A 15,382-nucleotide genomic window follows, 5' to 3' on the forward strand; every position below is an offset into this window, starting at 1 on the left:
ATAGTTAAGACAATACTAAGTAGAAATGAAATGACATTTATCTAGAAATAAAGCCATGACTGGCTAACAAAAAAGAATATTGCCCCACAAACTTTTGGAACCTTGGTTGAAACATCAAAAACTCCATAATTTACCCTTAATCCAAGACATTTTCAGTCTACATAGCAAAGGACCTAGATTAAATTAGTATGTTCTAGGAAGCATGATAACTTGTTCTTTGTGGAATTGCAAATAAATGTATTATCCCATATATTTTCTTCCTCTTGAGTGATACATGGACAGAGAGAAAATTCTTCCTCTGGCAAACAAATCGTATTAATCTGTGACATTGATTAAATTGGTGTCATTTCCTGCTCTTCCACAATGGTCTTTTTTTCCCCTTAGTACATTAACTTGTACAATGAAAACCCTGACACTAAATTCAGGTTCTCTTTAGTGCTCTATTTTCCTACTTTAGTGACAGTATCACAGTGATCAAGTTCATCAATGTTGGGAAAATATGTGAAAAATCAACATTATATTAAAGTGAAAATATCCTTTGAGCTATTTTAATAATATGGAATAAAAGGACCAACGTCTAAGTCATTAAAATGAAGCATCCTCTTCCCCATCAACCAACAACGTGAACAAAGGAGGTAACGTGGACTTATAGGAGATGCACTCGGCTAGGATTAAAAGCCTGGCTTCTGGTCTTGGTTCTGCCGCTGACGAACTGTGTCACCTTGCACATGTCACTTAAACTCAATTTTCCTCAGTTTTCTTATTTGTGGGAAAATATAATTATATATTCCTAGCCTTCCTAATGGGATGTTGGGATGATCAAGCTAAGTGATCTATGAGAGAAGATGAAAGCACATTTCCAAATATAGTTTTATACACATAAGTGAGGAATAAGTATTATGCAGTTTTTTATTTCCCAATTTTTATATGTGAAAAAGCATCTTCCAAACCAATAGCAAGCACTGACATGGATAAAAGCAGTATATTGGCTCCAAAACTATTTTTTTCTTTAAAATATAAACTTTCGTTTAACCTAAAAAGGGGAGAAAATTCAATGAAAATGACTTGCAAATCGGATTATCATAAATTAAGTAAATTATGCCGATTTTATCCTATTCCCATATCCACAAAAATAAATTAATTAAATTGCTTCTCTGTGAATTCTGAGCTTAAGAGCTGATTCTTTATTCAAAGGTGAGGTTTTAGTGGGATCAGAGAAATCATCTCCAAATATATTGCTCAGATATTGAATCTTCTCATTTTTAGAGAAAAACATACTTGAAATCTGAGAGGAATTGATTGAATTTAAGACATTAAAAAATAATTTCTAATAAATACCAGGTTACATATCTTTATTATATTCATAAAAAATACAAATTCACTCCTTTCCAATCTGAGAAAGATAAGTCATTTTTCTTCCCTCTATTTTTTAAGACCCTCTCCCCCGAAAATGCAATGTCATTTATCATTGATATTGCTGTAAAATGAACGTGCAGCGAGGGGATCGCTAAGGATTTGATATTGCTAGGATTCTATTTTTAGAGACAACTAGATCTGCTGATGGTTGCCATGGATATTTCCAGCAGAATTTAGCACTTTAGGAAGCTTATAATCATCACTCATAACTGGGGAAGGGAAGGGTTCAGGAAGATCTCTTTCTGACATAAAAAGGCTCTGCTGTTTGTCCTTAAAGGAAACTCTGGCTCCCGTGGATCCTTTTCTGCAGCCGCTTACATCCAGAAGTGTGCGTGAGAGGTTTATGACCAGTTAGTTTACTTCATTCCAGCTGCAGTTTCTTTTAGGATACACAAAAGGAGGTGCCACCAAAACAAAGGTCATACCTTGGTAGCTATTTGACCTGAAAAAGTAGGAGTCTTTCCATTACAGGTGCCCTTCTGTTCCAACAACTGGTGATGGGGCCAGGCCAATCCAGAGAGTTAAGTGACAGGGCTTCTTTTTGTGCACCAGCATCCCCCTTCAGAGAGCATAAGTGTGCCAAGTTTGCAGCTGACCAAACACCTAGGTTGTACTGGAATTATTCTATGCAACACTGATCCTTCTACAAATGCATTTCTTCTGAATGATATTGATTACCCTTCTTACAACAAAACTATTTCTTTTTTAATTGCAAATAGGGCTCGTGGTGTTTTTTACTTTTGTATATATCACAGCACATGATTTTCCACTTTTTATTTCATTTGTTTTACCAGAATTAGCTTTTTTTATCCTAATAGAGACAAAGTTTGTAGTCTCTAAATAACACGTGATTAGTCCGACTATAGCACTTATACCTTGAAAAGCATCTTAATTTTTCCTACAACTTCATTGAGTCATCAGAGACAGAAGTTGCTTCTTGGTTTAAAATTCGGTCCTCAAGAAACCTTTAGCTGTGAAGCAAAAGCACAGAGTGAATTTTTACAAAAGACAGGGATATCTAGAATGGTCGTGACAGACACAGACAACGCTAGGAGCAAGAAGTTGGTGTTTCCCTGTTTTACTTAAGGTTAAGAGACTTTTGGCGACTCTGAACTCTTTATTTATCACTTCAGTTTAAAGGAAGAGTATCCAAGACTAAGGGGTAGTGATTGTCTTTGCTCCTTAGTGTTGCCCATATTGTAATTAATCACACTAGTAAATGCATATTTTCAGCATATCAGTGGATTTAATTTTGTGGATCACACACATTAAGATAGTCATATTGTGGGAATATTATAGCTGGTAACCAGCTGATATTGATTCTTATTATAGGAACGGTTGTGATGATCATGGTGATAGAGGTAGTGAACTAGGTTGGTGGTGATGTGAACTAAAATGAAATAATATACTATATTGTGCCCAATTTATCAGGAACGATTTGATCAGTGTTTCATTTCATTAAGATATCATAAAGATGTTTATAGTATTTTTTTACTTTATTATTTAAATCATAACTAACAATATTTTTAAAAACTTATTTTCATTGCTACAATGTCTAATATTCCAAAAGCAGCCAACTACAGCTATATATGTGTTTATAACTCTATGTGTGACAGAGTGATTTTCCCTCTTTTTGAGCTTGGAGCTGGAAGTAAAAGAAAGCTCAATGAATAATTATGAGCTGTCTCTTTAATAATAACTTGCCTTTGATGTAACACAAGAATGAATGAGTGAAACAGATAATCTCATTGAATATGACACATTGATGTTTTCTGTATGTTCCATGTTGTTATTATTAAAGATAATAAATCAAAAGCATTTAATCAAGTGATTCCTTATCTGATACGTAGATTGACAGCAGTTTCTTAATTCGTTACCCTGTACATAATTATACATTTGGTAACCTAGACGAAGTTGAAATATTAAATCCTTGTGGCATTCAGCATGTGAATATGATTCTTGTTTGATTGTGTCTGTATATTTGTTGGTGATGTGCTCAGGTGCTCCCACTACCAATTAATGTGTGTGCTGATATCCTAACAAAAACACATCTGATGTTAAAGGAAATAAATTTCTTGTCTGAAAAAATAAAAACCTAATAAAATTGATTTCAAGATAAAAAATAGAGTACTTGGAGATATGTCTTGTTTCTAACTGTATGTTGCATGCTGTGTTGGTGATTTGCTAATGTGTCCTTTTTTTCTGTTCTACCCAAATCTCTCTGGAAAATCTAATGAACAAATAAAAATTCTTGGGCTAAATGTTGTATAAATTGAACTGAAATACATGAGATTTGTATAAAAATGCTTGTAAATCTGTCTTGAGTTTTATTCTATGTAAAAATATGTCTTGGTTTTGTGATTGTATACAAGAAGTATCTTGATAACTTACGCAAATTGTGCTGTATAAAGGCTGTGGCCTCAGCCTTACTAATAAATATTGAAAATATCAACTTCGACTTCTTGTGTTTATCAACTTGATAGATTGATACTTAATATAGACATGGAACTTTCTGGAACATTTTCTCTGAAAATTATATGATGGATACATTCACTCAGTTTAAAAAGTATGTTTTAAACAGCACGGTTACAGAAACAGAATTAAACAAATGTATAACTTAATAAATTATTATATCAGACATTCTTATAACCACCAACCAGATCAAGAAATTGAACTTTAACATATTTGATACATTTTAATTCATTGAAGTTGTTACTCTTATTAATCCTCAAATTTACCCTCTTGGGCCAGCAGGTACATCTTTGAGTGGACTTACATGTATCTTAGTTTATTCGATAACTTTCTCTCTGTGGCAAGAATGTTATATATCATTTCTTTAACCTTAAAACAGTGTAGGAAATCTACTTAACTTGAATTTTTACTTTTATTTTTCTTTCTATTTATCTCTATAAAATAATTAAATTTAGGAATGCACTGAACTGATTGATCAACTTTTATCTAATGTGCTATCCCTTCTCAATGTTTTGCTAAGATCAAGTGTAACATAGATGCCAATACCAAAAGCCAAAATTTAACAAACCCAATCAAACAGTGTATAAAAGTGGTAGACTCATGGCCATGTTGAATTATCCCAGTTACACAAGATTATTTCAATATTGGGACATGAATTAATGAAATCCAGTACATGAATATATTAAAGTATAAAAATCATAAGATGGTGGAAAACATTTGATAAAATCCAACATCTATTTATATCTATAAATGGAACAACTGAACAAAATAGTGAGACCAGCCGACTCGCACAGGAATGGACCCTTCATATCTAACAGGAGATAAAGCAGAGCTGCAAAAAAGCATGAACTTTCTAAGCACGGGTCAGTTGGGTAGCCACTTGAAAACGGTGCTTAGCAAAATAAGGTTAATTAGAACATGTGTAGCCTGTTTTGAGTGGAGTGATGGGGACAGAACCAGTTTTTTTTAATGGACTCAACAAATATTTAATTCTTTTTAGACCTCTGGATTGTATCAAAGGTAGACTGAAAACTCTTGGACAGAAGTGGACCTGCAGTCCACAGGTAGAATTTCTTCATTTTGGAGCCTAAGCTTTTGAAAGGTTTTTAGGACTTTCAGCTGATGAGATCAGCCACACCCACGCAGATGATTGAGGATAATCAACAACGTACTTAAAATCAGCTGTTTAGAGATGTTAAATATCTCTACAAAACGCCATTCCGGCAATGCCTCCAGTCGTGTTTGGATGAATAACTGGGTGCTACAGCCTAGCCAAGCTGATACAGAAAACTGCTCACCACAGGTAGGCTGGAGAAATTTAAAGTTTTTTGTTTTGGTTGGTTGATTGGTTCGTTAGCTGGTGGATTGGTTTGGTTTGTTCTTCTGTTTGTTTTTAACGCCTCTGTGGGTTTTTTTTTTTCTTAACATCTTTATTAGAGTGTAATTGCTTTAAAATAGAGTGTTAGTTTCTGCTTTATAACGAAGTGAATCAACCATACATATACATATATCCCAATATCTCCTCTCTCTTGCGTTTCCCTCCCACCCACCCTAACTCACCTCTCTAGATGGTCACAAATCACCGAGCTGATCTGCCTGGGCTATGCAGTTCTTCCCACTAACTATCTGTTTTACGTTTGGTAGTATATATAAGTTCATGCCACTCTCTCACTTCGTCCCAGCTTACCCTTCCCCCTCCCCATGTCCTCAAGTCCCTTCTCTACGTCTGTGTCTTTATTCCTATCCTGCTCCTAGGTTCTGCAGAACCTTTTTTTTTTTTTTTTTTAGATTCCATATATATGTGTTAGCATACGGTATTTTTCTCTTTCTGACTTACTTCACTCTGTATGACAGACTCTAGGTCCTTCCACCTCATTACAAATATCTCAATTTCATTTCTTTTTATGGCTGAGAAATATTCCATTGTATATATGTGCCACATCTTTATCCATTCATCTGTCGATGGAAACTTAGTTTGCGTCCATGTCCTGGCTATTGTAAATAGAGCTGCAATGAACACTGTGGTACCTGACTCTTTCTGAGTTATGGTTTTCTCAGGTTATGTGACCAGTGGTGGGATTGCTGGGTCGTATAGTAGTTCTATTTTTAGCTTTCTAAGGAACTTCCGTACTGTTCTCCATAGTGGCTGAATCAATTTACATTCCCACCAACAGTGTAGGAGCGTTCCCTTTACTCCACACCCTCTCTGGCATTTATTGTTTGTAGATTTTTTGATGATGGCCGTTCTGACCGGTGTGAGGTGATACCTGGTAATTTTGATTTGCACTTCTCTAATGATTAGTGATGTTGAGCATCCTTTCATGTGTTTGTTGGCAATCTGTATATCTTCTTTGGAGAAATGTCTATTTAGGTCTTCTGCCCATTTTTGGATTGGGTTGTTTGTTTTTTTGATATTGAGCTGCATGAGCTGCTTGTAAATTTTGGAGATTAATCCTTTGTCAGTTGCTTCGTTTGCAAATATTTTCTCCCATTCTGAGGGTTGTCTTGTCTTTTTTTTTTTTTTTACACCTTTATTGGAGTATAATTGCTTTAAAATGGTGTGTTAGTTTCTGCTTTATAACAAAGTGAATCAGCTATACATATACATATATCCCGATATCTCTTCCTTCTTGCATCTCCTTCCCTCCCACCCTCCCTATCCTACCCCTCTAGGTGGTCACAAAGCACCGAGCTGATCTCCCTGTGCTATGCGGCTGCTTCCCACTAGCTATCGGTTTTACATTTGATAGTGTATATATGTACATGCCACTCTCTCACTTCGTCCCAGCTTACCCTTTCCCCTCCCCGTGTCCTCAAGTCCCTTCTTTAGTAGGTCTGCGTCTTTATTCCCATTCTGCCCCTAGGTTCTTCATGACCATTTTTTTCTTTTAGAGTCCATATATATGTGTTAGCATACGGTATTTGTTTTTCTCTCTGACTTACTTCACTCTGCATGACAGACTCTAGCTCCATCCACCTCACTACAAATAACTCAGTTTTGTTCTTTTTTATGGCTGAGTAATATTCCATTGTATATATGTGCCACGTCCTCTTTATCCATTCATCTGTTGATGGACACTTAGGTTGCTTCCATGGCTTTGTAAATAGAACTGCAGTGAACATTTTGGTACATGACTCTTTTTGAATTATGGTTTTCTCAGGCTATATTCCCAGTACTGGGATTGCTGGGTCATATGCTGGTTCTGTTTTTAGTTTTTTAAGGCCAATAACAATTTTTATAATGATTTCCTGGCCATATGCATACGTATATCCCCTCCCTCTTGCGTCTCCCTCCCACCTTTCCTATCCCACCCTTCTAGCTGGTCACAAATCACTGAGCTGATCTCCCTGTGCTGTGTGACTACTTCCCACTAACTAGCTATTTTACATTTGGTAGTGTATTTATGTCCATATATACACTACCACTCTCCCACTTTGTCCCAGCTTACCCTTCCCCCTCCCTGTGTCCTCAAGTCCATTCTCTAGTAGGTCTGCATCTTTATTCCCATCTTGCCCCTAGGTTCTTCATGACCTTTTTTTTTTTTTTAGATTCCATATATATGTATTAGCATATGGTATTTGTTTTTCTCTCTGACTTACTTCACTCTGCGTGACAGACTCTAGCTCCATCCACCTCACTACAAATAATTCAGTTTCTTCCCTTTTTATGGCTGAGTAATATTCCATTGTATATATGTGCCACATCTTCTTTATCCATTCATCTGTTGATGGACACTTCGGTTGCTTCCATGTCCTGGCTATTGTAAATAGAGCTGCAATGAACATTTTGGTACATGACTCTTTTTGAATTATGGTTTACTCAGGGTGTATGCCCAGTAGTGGGATTGCTGTGTCCTATGGTAGTTGTATTTGTAGTTTTTTAAGGAACCTCCATACTGTTCTCCATAGTGGCTGTATTAATTTACATTCCCACCAACAGTGCGAGAGGGTTCCATTTTCTCCACACCCTCTCCAGCGTTTATTGTTTGTAGATTTTCATGATGGCCATTCTGACTGGTGTGAGATGATATCTCATTGTAGTTTTGATTTGCATTTCTCTAATGATTAATGAAGTTGAACATTCTTTCATGTGTTTGTTGGCAATCAGTATATCTTCTTTGGAGAAATGTCTATTTAGGTCTTCTGCCCATTTTGGGATTGGGTTGTTTGTTTTTGATATTGAGCTGCATGAGCTGCTTGTAAATTTTGGAGATTAATCCTTTGTCAGTTGCTTCATTTGCAAATATTTTCTCCCAATTTGACGGTTGTCTTTTGGTCTTGTTTATGGTTTCCTTTGCTGTGCAAATGTTTTTAAGTTTCATTAGGTCCCATTTGTTTATTTTTGTTTTTATTTCCATTTCTCTAGGAGGTGGGTTCAAAAGGATCTTGCTGTGATTGATGTCATAGAGTGTTCTATGTTTTCCTCTAAGAGTTTTACAGTTTCTGGCCTTACATTTAGGTCTTCAATCCATTTTGAGTGTGTTTTTGTGTATGGAGTTGGGCAGTGTTCTAATTTCATTCTTTTATACCTATCTGTCCAGTTTTCCCAGCACCACTTATTGAAGAGGCTGTCTTTTCTCCATTGCATATTCTTGCCACCTTTATCAAAGATAAGGTGACCATAAATGCGTGGGTTTATCTCTGGGCTTTCTATCCTGTTCCATTGATCTATATTTCTGTTGTTGTGCCAGTACCATACTGTCTTGATTACTATAGCTTTGTAGTAGAGTCTGAAGTCTGAGAGACTGATTCCTCCAGGTCCATTTTTCTTTCTCAACATTTTTTTGGCTATTCGGCATCTTTTGTGTTTCCATACAAGTTGTGAAATTTTTGTTCTAGTTCTGTGTAAAATGCCATTGGTAGTTTGATAGGGATTGCACTGACTCTGTAGATTGCTTTGGGTAGTATACGTATTTTCACAATGCTGATTCTTCCAATCCAAGAACATGGTATATCTCTCCATTTGTTTGTATCATCTTTAATTTCTTTCATCAGTGTCTTATAGTTTTCTGCATACGGGTCTTTTGTCTCCTTAGGTAGGTTTATTCCTAGGTACTTTATTCTTTTTGTTGCAATGCTAAATGGGAGAGTTTACTATTACACTAATTTTTCATCATTAGTGTATAGGAATGCCAGAGATTTCTGTGCATTAATTTTGTATCCTGCTACTTTACCAGATTCATTGATTAGCTCTAGTAGTTTTCTGGTAGCATCTTTAAGATTCTCTATGTATAGGATCATGTCATCTGCAAACAGTGACAGCTTTACTTCTTTTCCGATTTGGATTCCTTTTATTTCTTTTCCTTCTCAGATTGCTGTGGCTAAAACTTCCAAAAGTATGTTGAATAGTAGTGGTGAGGGTTGGCAACCTTGTCATGTTCCTCATCTTAGAGGAAATGGTTTTAGTTTTTCACCATTCAGAACATTGTTGGCTGGTGGTTTGTCATATATGGCCTTTATTATGTTGAGGTAATTTCCCTCTATACCTACTTTCTGGAGGGTTTTTATCATAAATGGGTGTTGAATCTTGCCAAACCTTTTACTGCATCTCTTGAGATGATCATATGGTTTTTATCCTTCAGTTGGTTAATATGGTGTATCACAGTGATTGATTTGTGTATATTGAAGAATCCTTGCATTCCTGAGATAAACCCCACTTGATCATGGTGTATGACCCTTTTAATGTGCTATTGGATTCTGTTTGCTAGTATTTTTGCATCTTTGTTCCTCAGTGATATTGGCCTGTAGTTTTCTTTTTTTGTGACATCTTTGTCTGGTTTTGGTATCAGGGTGGTGGTGGCCTCGTAGAATGAGTTTGGGAGTATTCCACCCTCTGCTATATTTTGGAAGATTTTGAGAAGGATAGGTGTTATCTCTTCTCTAAATGTTTGACAGAATTCGCCTGTGAAGCCATCTGGTCCTGGGCTTTTCTTTGTTGGAAAATTTTCAGTCCCACTATCAATTTCAGTGCGATTGGTCTGTTTATATTTTCTATTTCTTCCTGGTTCAGTCTTGGAAGGTTGTGCTTTTCTAAGAATTTGTCCATTTCTTCCAGATTGTCCATTTTATTGGCATAGAGTTGCTTGTAGTAATCTTTCATGATCCTTTGTATTTCTGCAGTGTCAGTTACTTCTCCTTTTTCATTTTTAATTCTATTGTTTTGAGTCTTCTCTCTTTTTTTCTTGATGAGTGTGGCTAATGATCTATCAATTTTGTTTATCTTCTCAAAGAACCAGCTTTTAATTTTATTGACCTTTGCTATGGTTTCGTTCATTTCTTTTTCATTTATTTCTGATTTCATCTTTATGATTTATTTCCTTCTGCTAACTTTGGGGTTTTTTTAATTATTCTTTAATTGCTTTAGCTGTAAGATTAGGTCGTTTATTTGAGATTTTTCTTGAGGTAGAATTGTATTGCTATAAACTTCCCTCTTAGAACTGCTTTTGCTGCATTCCTTAGAATTTGGGTCATTGTGTTTTCATTGTCAGTTGTTTCTAGGTATTTTTTTATTTCTTCTTACATTTCTTCAGTGATCTCTGGTTATTTAGGAGTGTATTGTTTAGCCTTCATGTGTTTTTTTTGTTAGTTTTTTTTTTCCGCAGTACATGGGCCTCTCACTGTTGTGGCCTCTCCCATTGCGGAGCACAGGCTCCAGACGCTCAGGCTCACTGGCCATGGCTCACGGGCCCAGCCGCTCCATGGCGTGTGGGATCCTCCCGGACCAGGGTACGAACCCGTGTCCCCTGCATCAGCAGGCAGACTCTCAACCGCTGCGCCACCAGGGAAGCCCAATGTATTTTTTACAGTTTTTTTCTTGTAATTGATATCTAGACTTATAGCATTCAGGTAGGAAAAGATACTTGATATGATTTTAATTTTCTTAAATTTACCAAGGTTTGATTTGTGACCCAAGATAAGATCTATCCTGGAGAATGTTCCATGAGCTCTTGAGAAGAAAGTGTGTTCTGTTGTTTTTGGATGGAATATCCTATAAATATCAGTTAAGTCAATCTTGTTTAATGTGTCATCTAAAGCTTGTGTTTCCTTATTTATTTTCCTTTTGGATGATCTGTCCATTGGTGAAAGTGGGTTGTTAAAGTCCCCCACTATGATTGTGTTACTGTCAGTTTTCCCTTTTGTGGCTGTTAGCATTTGCCTTATGTATTGAGGTGTTCCTATGTTGGGTGCATAAATATTTACAATTGTTATATCTTCTTCTTGGATTGATCCCTTCATCATTATGTAGTGTCCTTCTTTGTTTCTTGTAATAGTCTTTATTTTAAAGTCTATTTTGTCTGTTATGAGAATTGCTACTTCAACTTTCTTTTGATTTCCATTTGCGTGGAATATGTTTTTCTATCAACACACTTTCAGTCTGTATGTGTCCCTAGGTCTGAAGTGGGTCTCTTGTAGACAGCATATATACAGGTCTTGTTTCTGTGTCCATTCAGTCAGTCTATGTCTTTGGGTTGGAGCATTTGATCCATTTCATTTAAGGTAATTATCGATATGTATTTTCCTATTACCCTTTTCTTCATTGTTTTGAGTTGGTTACTGTAGGTCTTTTCCTTCTCTTGTGTTTCCTGCCTAGAGAAGTTCCTTTAGCGTTTGTTGTAAAGCAGGTTATGTGGTGCTGCATTCTCTTAGCTTTTGCTTGTCTGTAAAGGTTTTAATGTCTCCGTCAAATCTGATTGAGATCCTTGCTGGGTAGAGTAATCTTAGTTGTAGGTTTTTTCCCTTTCATCACTTTAAATATGTCCTGCCACACTCTTCTGGCTTGAAGAGTTTCTGCTGAAAGATCAGCTGTTAACCTTATGGGGATTCCCTTGTATGGTATTTGTTGTGTTTACTTTGCTGCTTTAAAATTTTTTCTTTTTATTTAATTTTTGATTGATTAATATGTTGGTGTGATTCTCCTTGGATTTATCCTTTATGGGACTCTCTATGCTTTCTGGACTTTATTGACTATATCATTTCCCATATTAGGGAACTTTCCAACTATAATCTCTTCAAATATTTCCTCAGTCCCTTTCTTTTTCAATTCTTCTTCGGGGACCCCTATAGTTCACATGTTGGTGTGTTTAACATTGTCCCAGAGGTCTCTGAGACTGTCCTCAATTCTTTTCATTCTTTTTTCTTTATGCTGCTCTGTGGTAGTTATTTCCACTATTTTTTCTTCCAGGTCACTTATCCACTCTTCTGCCTCAGTTATTCTGCTATTGATTCCTTCTAGAGAATTTTAAATTTCATTTATTGTATTGTTCATCATTGTTTGTTTGCTCTTTAGTTCTTTTAGATCCTTGTTAAATGCTTCTTGTATTTTCTCCATTCTATTTCCAAGATTTTGGCTCATCTTTACTATTACTCTGAATTCTTTTTTCAGGTAGACTGCCTATTTCCTCTTCATTTGTTTGGCTTGGTGGGTTTTTACCTTGCTCGTTCATCTGCTGCATATTTCTCTGTCATCTCATTTTGCTTAACTTACTGTGTTTGGGGTCTCCTTTCCTCAGGCTGCAGGTTCATAGTTCCCGTTGTTTTTGGTGTCTGCCCCCAGGGTAGGTTCAGTGGGTTGTATAGGCTTCCTGGTGGAAGGGTGTTGGTGCCTCTGTTCTGATGTATGAGGCTGGATCTTGTCTTTCTTCTGGGCAGGACCTCATCCAGTGGTGTGTTTTGTGATGTCTGTAAACTTATTATGATTTTAGGCAGCCTCTCTGCTAATGGGTGGTATTGTGTTACTGTCTTGCTAGTTGTTTGGCATGGTGTGTCCAGCACTGGAGCTTGCTGGTCGTTGAGTGAAGCTGGTTCTTAGCATTGAGATGGAGATGTCTAGGAGAACTCTTGCCAATCGGTATTATGAGGGGCCAGGAAGTCTCTGGTGGACCAATGTCCTGGACTTGGCTCTCCCACCTCAGAGGCTCAGGCCTGACACCCAGCCAGAGTACCAAGACCCTGTCAGCCACATGGCTCAGAAGAAAAGGAAGAAAAGAAAGAAAAAAGAAAGAAAGAAAAAGATAAAATAATACAGTTATTAAAATAAAATTTTTTTAATTTATTAAAATTAAAAAGTAATTAAAAAAAGAAGAGAGCAGCCAAACGAATAAACAAATCCAATTATAACAAGTGCTAAAAACTATAATAAAAAAAATGGGCAGACGGACCCCAGGACAAATGGTAAAAACAAAGCTATACAGACAAAATCGTAGAAAGAAGCATACACATACACACTCTCAAAAAGAGAAAAAGGAATAATATATGTGTGTGTATATATATATATATATATAGAGAGAGAGAGAGCAACCAAATCAATAAACAAATCTACCAATGATAATAAGCTCTAAATACTAAACTAAGATAAACATAAAAATAGGAACAAATTAGATGTGGAAAACAAACCCCAAGTCTAGAGTTGCTCCCAAAATCCACCACCTCAGTTTTGGGATGATTGGTTGTCTATTCAGGTATTCCACAGGTGCAGAGTACATCAAGTTGATTGTGGAGATTTAATCTGCTGCTCCTGAGGCTGCTGGGAGAGACTTCCCTTTCTCTTCTTTGTTCACACAGCTCCTGGGGTTCAGCTTTCGATTTGGCCCCACCTCTGCATGTAGGTCGCCTGAGAGCGTCTGTTCCCCACGTAGACAGGACGGGTTTAAAGTAGCAGCTGATTAGGGGGCTCTGGCTCACTCAGGCCGGGGGGAGGGAGGGGTACGGAATGTGGGGTAAGCCTGCGGGGGCAGAGGCTGGCATGACATTGCAACAGCCTGAGGCGTGCCGTGTGTTCTCCTGGGGAAGTTGTCCCTGGATCACGAGCCCTGTCAGTGGCGGGCTGCACAGACTCTCAGGAGGGGAGGTGGGGATAGTGACCTGTGCTTGCACACAGGCTTCTTGGTGGCGGCAGCAGCAGCCTTAGCATTTCATGCCCGTCTCTGGTGTCCGTGCTGATAGCCACGGCTCGCGTCATCTCTGGAGCTCGTTTAGGTGGTGCTCTGAATCCCCTCTCCTCGTGCTCTCCTGCCTCTTAGACAGATCCAGACATTTTCCTGGACTCCCTCCCGGCTAGCTGTGGTGCAGTAGCCCTCTTCAGGCTGTGTTCACTCAGCCAACCCCAGTCCTCTCCCTGGCATCTGACCTCCAAAGCCCAAGCCTCAGCTCCCAGGCCCAACCCACCCCGGTAGGTGAACAGACAAGCCTTTCGGGCTGGTGAGTGCTGGTTGGCACCAGTCCTCTGTGCGGGAATCTCCCCGCTTTGCCCTCCGCACCCCTGTGGCTGCGCTCTCCTCTGTGGCTCCGAAGCTTCCCCCCTCTGCCCCCCGCAGTCTCCACCCGCAAAGGGGCTTCCTAGTGTATGGAAACCTTTCCTCCTTCACAGCTCCCTCCCAGAGGTACAGGTCCTGTCCCTATTCTTTTGTCTCTGTTTTGCCTTTTTACTTTTGCCCTACCCAGGTACGTGGGAAGTTTCTTGCCTTTTGGGAAGTCTGATGTCTTCTGCCAGCATTCAGTAGGTGTTCTGTAGGAGTTGTTCCGCATGTAGATGTATTTTTGATGTATTTGTGGGGAGGAAGGTGATCTCCACGTCTTACTCCTCCGCCATCTTGAAGGTCCTCCCTTTGGTTTGGTTTTTAATATGAGAGAAGATTGAGTAAATTGCAGTGTCAATGGAAAAAATGAATTTGAGAGGGAGTGATTCTCTAAACTCCCTCTATATATAAAGAACAAACAAATTAGTTTGAGTGTATGATATGAGAAGATGGAATGTTAATACTTGTTCAGCAACTCCTCTTTAAGAGGAGAAAGAAAAATTTTTCTAAGGATTGATTCCCAGCCTTGACTACGCATTAGAATCATATGAGGAGCTTTCAAAAACATGGATACCCAAACTCCAACCCAGACTATTTAAACCAGCATCACTGGTGTTTGAGCCCAGGTAGAAGTATTTTTTGAAAGCTCCCCAGGTGCTACTATCAATGTGGAGCCAAGGCTTAAAACTACTACCCTAATGAAACAAAAAAAGAAAGGGAGATCTTTAGTACAGAAGTAGACATTGTAAGTTTGATAGGAAGCGGTTAAGAGTCTTTGCTTCTGATGGCTATATTTTTCTCAGTGAGCTATGAGGTCATCTGCTTTGAGTGAAGAGGAAATGAATAGAAGTTAGATATTTGAAGAGCAAAGGAGGTTTAAAATAGTCCTGGAAATGAGTGGGAGAGCAAGTAGACAGGAAGAGAAGGATGCTGTGCTGTATTGAAGGCTCTTTGGAGCTTAGTGACAGCACATAGTCACACCAATCTTCCTTCCATATGGCTTTCCCCTGCCTTGACTTGGTTTATTTCTAGGAGCAGAGAACAGACACTGTAAATTTTAATTAAGTGAATTAGACAAAAAGATAGATGTTCAAGGGAGCACAGGTCTCAGGACCTTTACATTGCCAGACCATAGAAGGTATAACTGTTTTGGTTTTTTTTGGCTGTGTCAAGTCTTTGTTGTGGCACGGGGGATCTTT

This window comes from Lagenorhynchus albirostris, chromosome 8, assembly GCF_949774975.1.
Source record: "Lagenorhynchus albirostris chromosome 8, mLagAlb1.1, whole genome shotgun sequence".
Classification (NCBI taxonomy): domain Eukaryota; kingdom Metazoa; phylum Chordata; class Mammalia; order Artiodactyla; family Delphinidae; genus Lagenorhynchus; species Lagenorhynchus albirostris.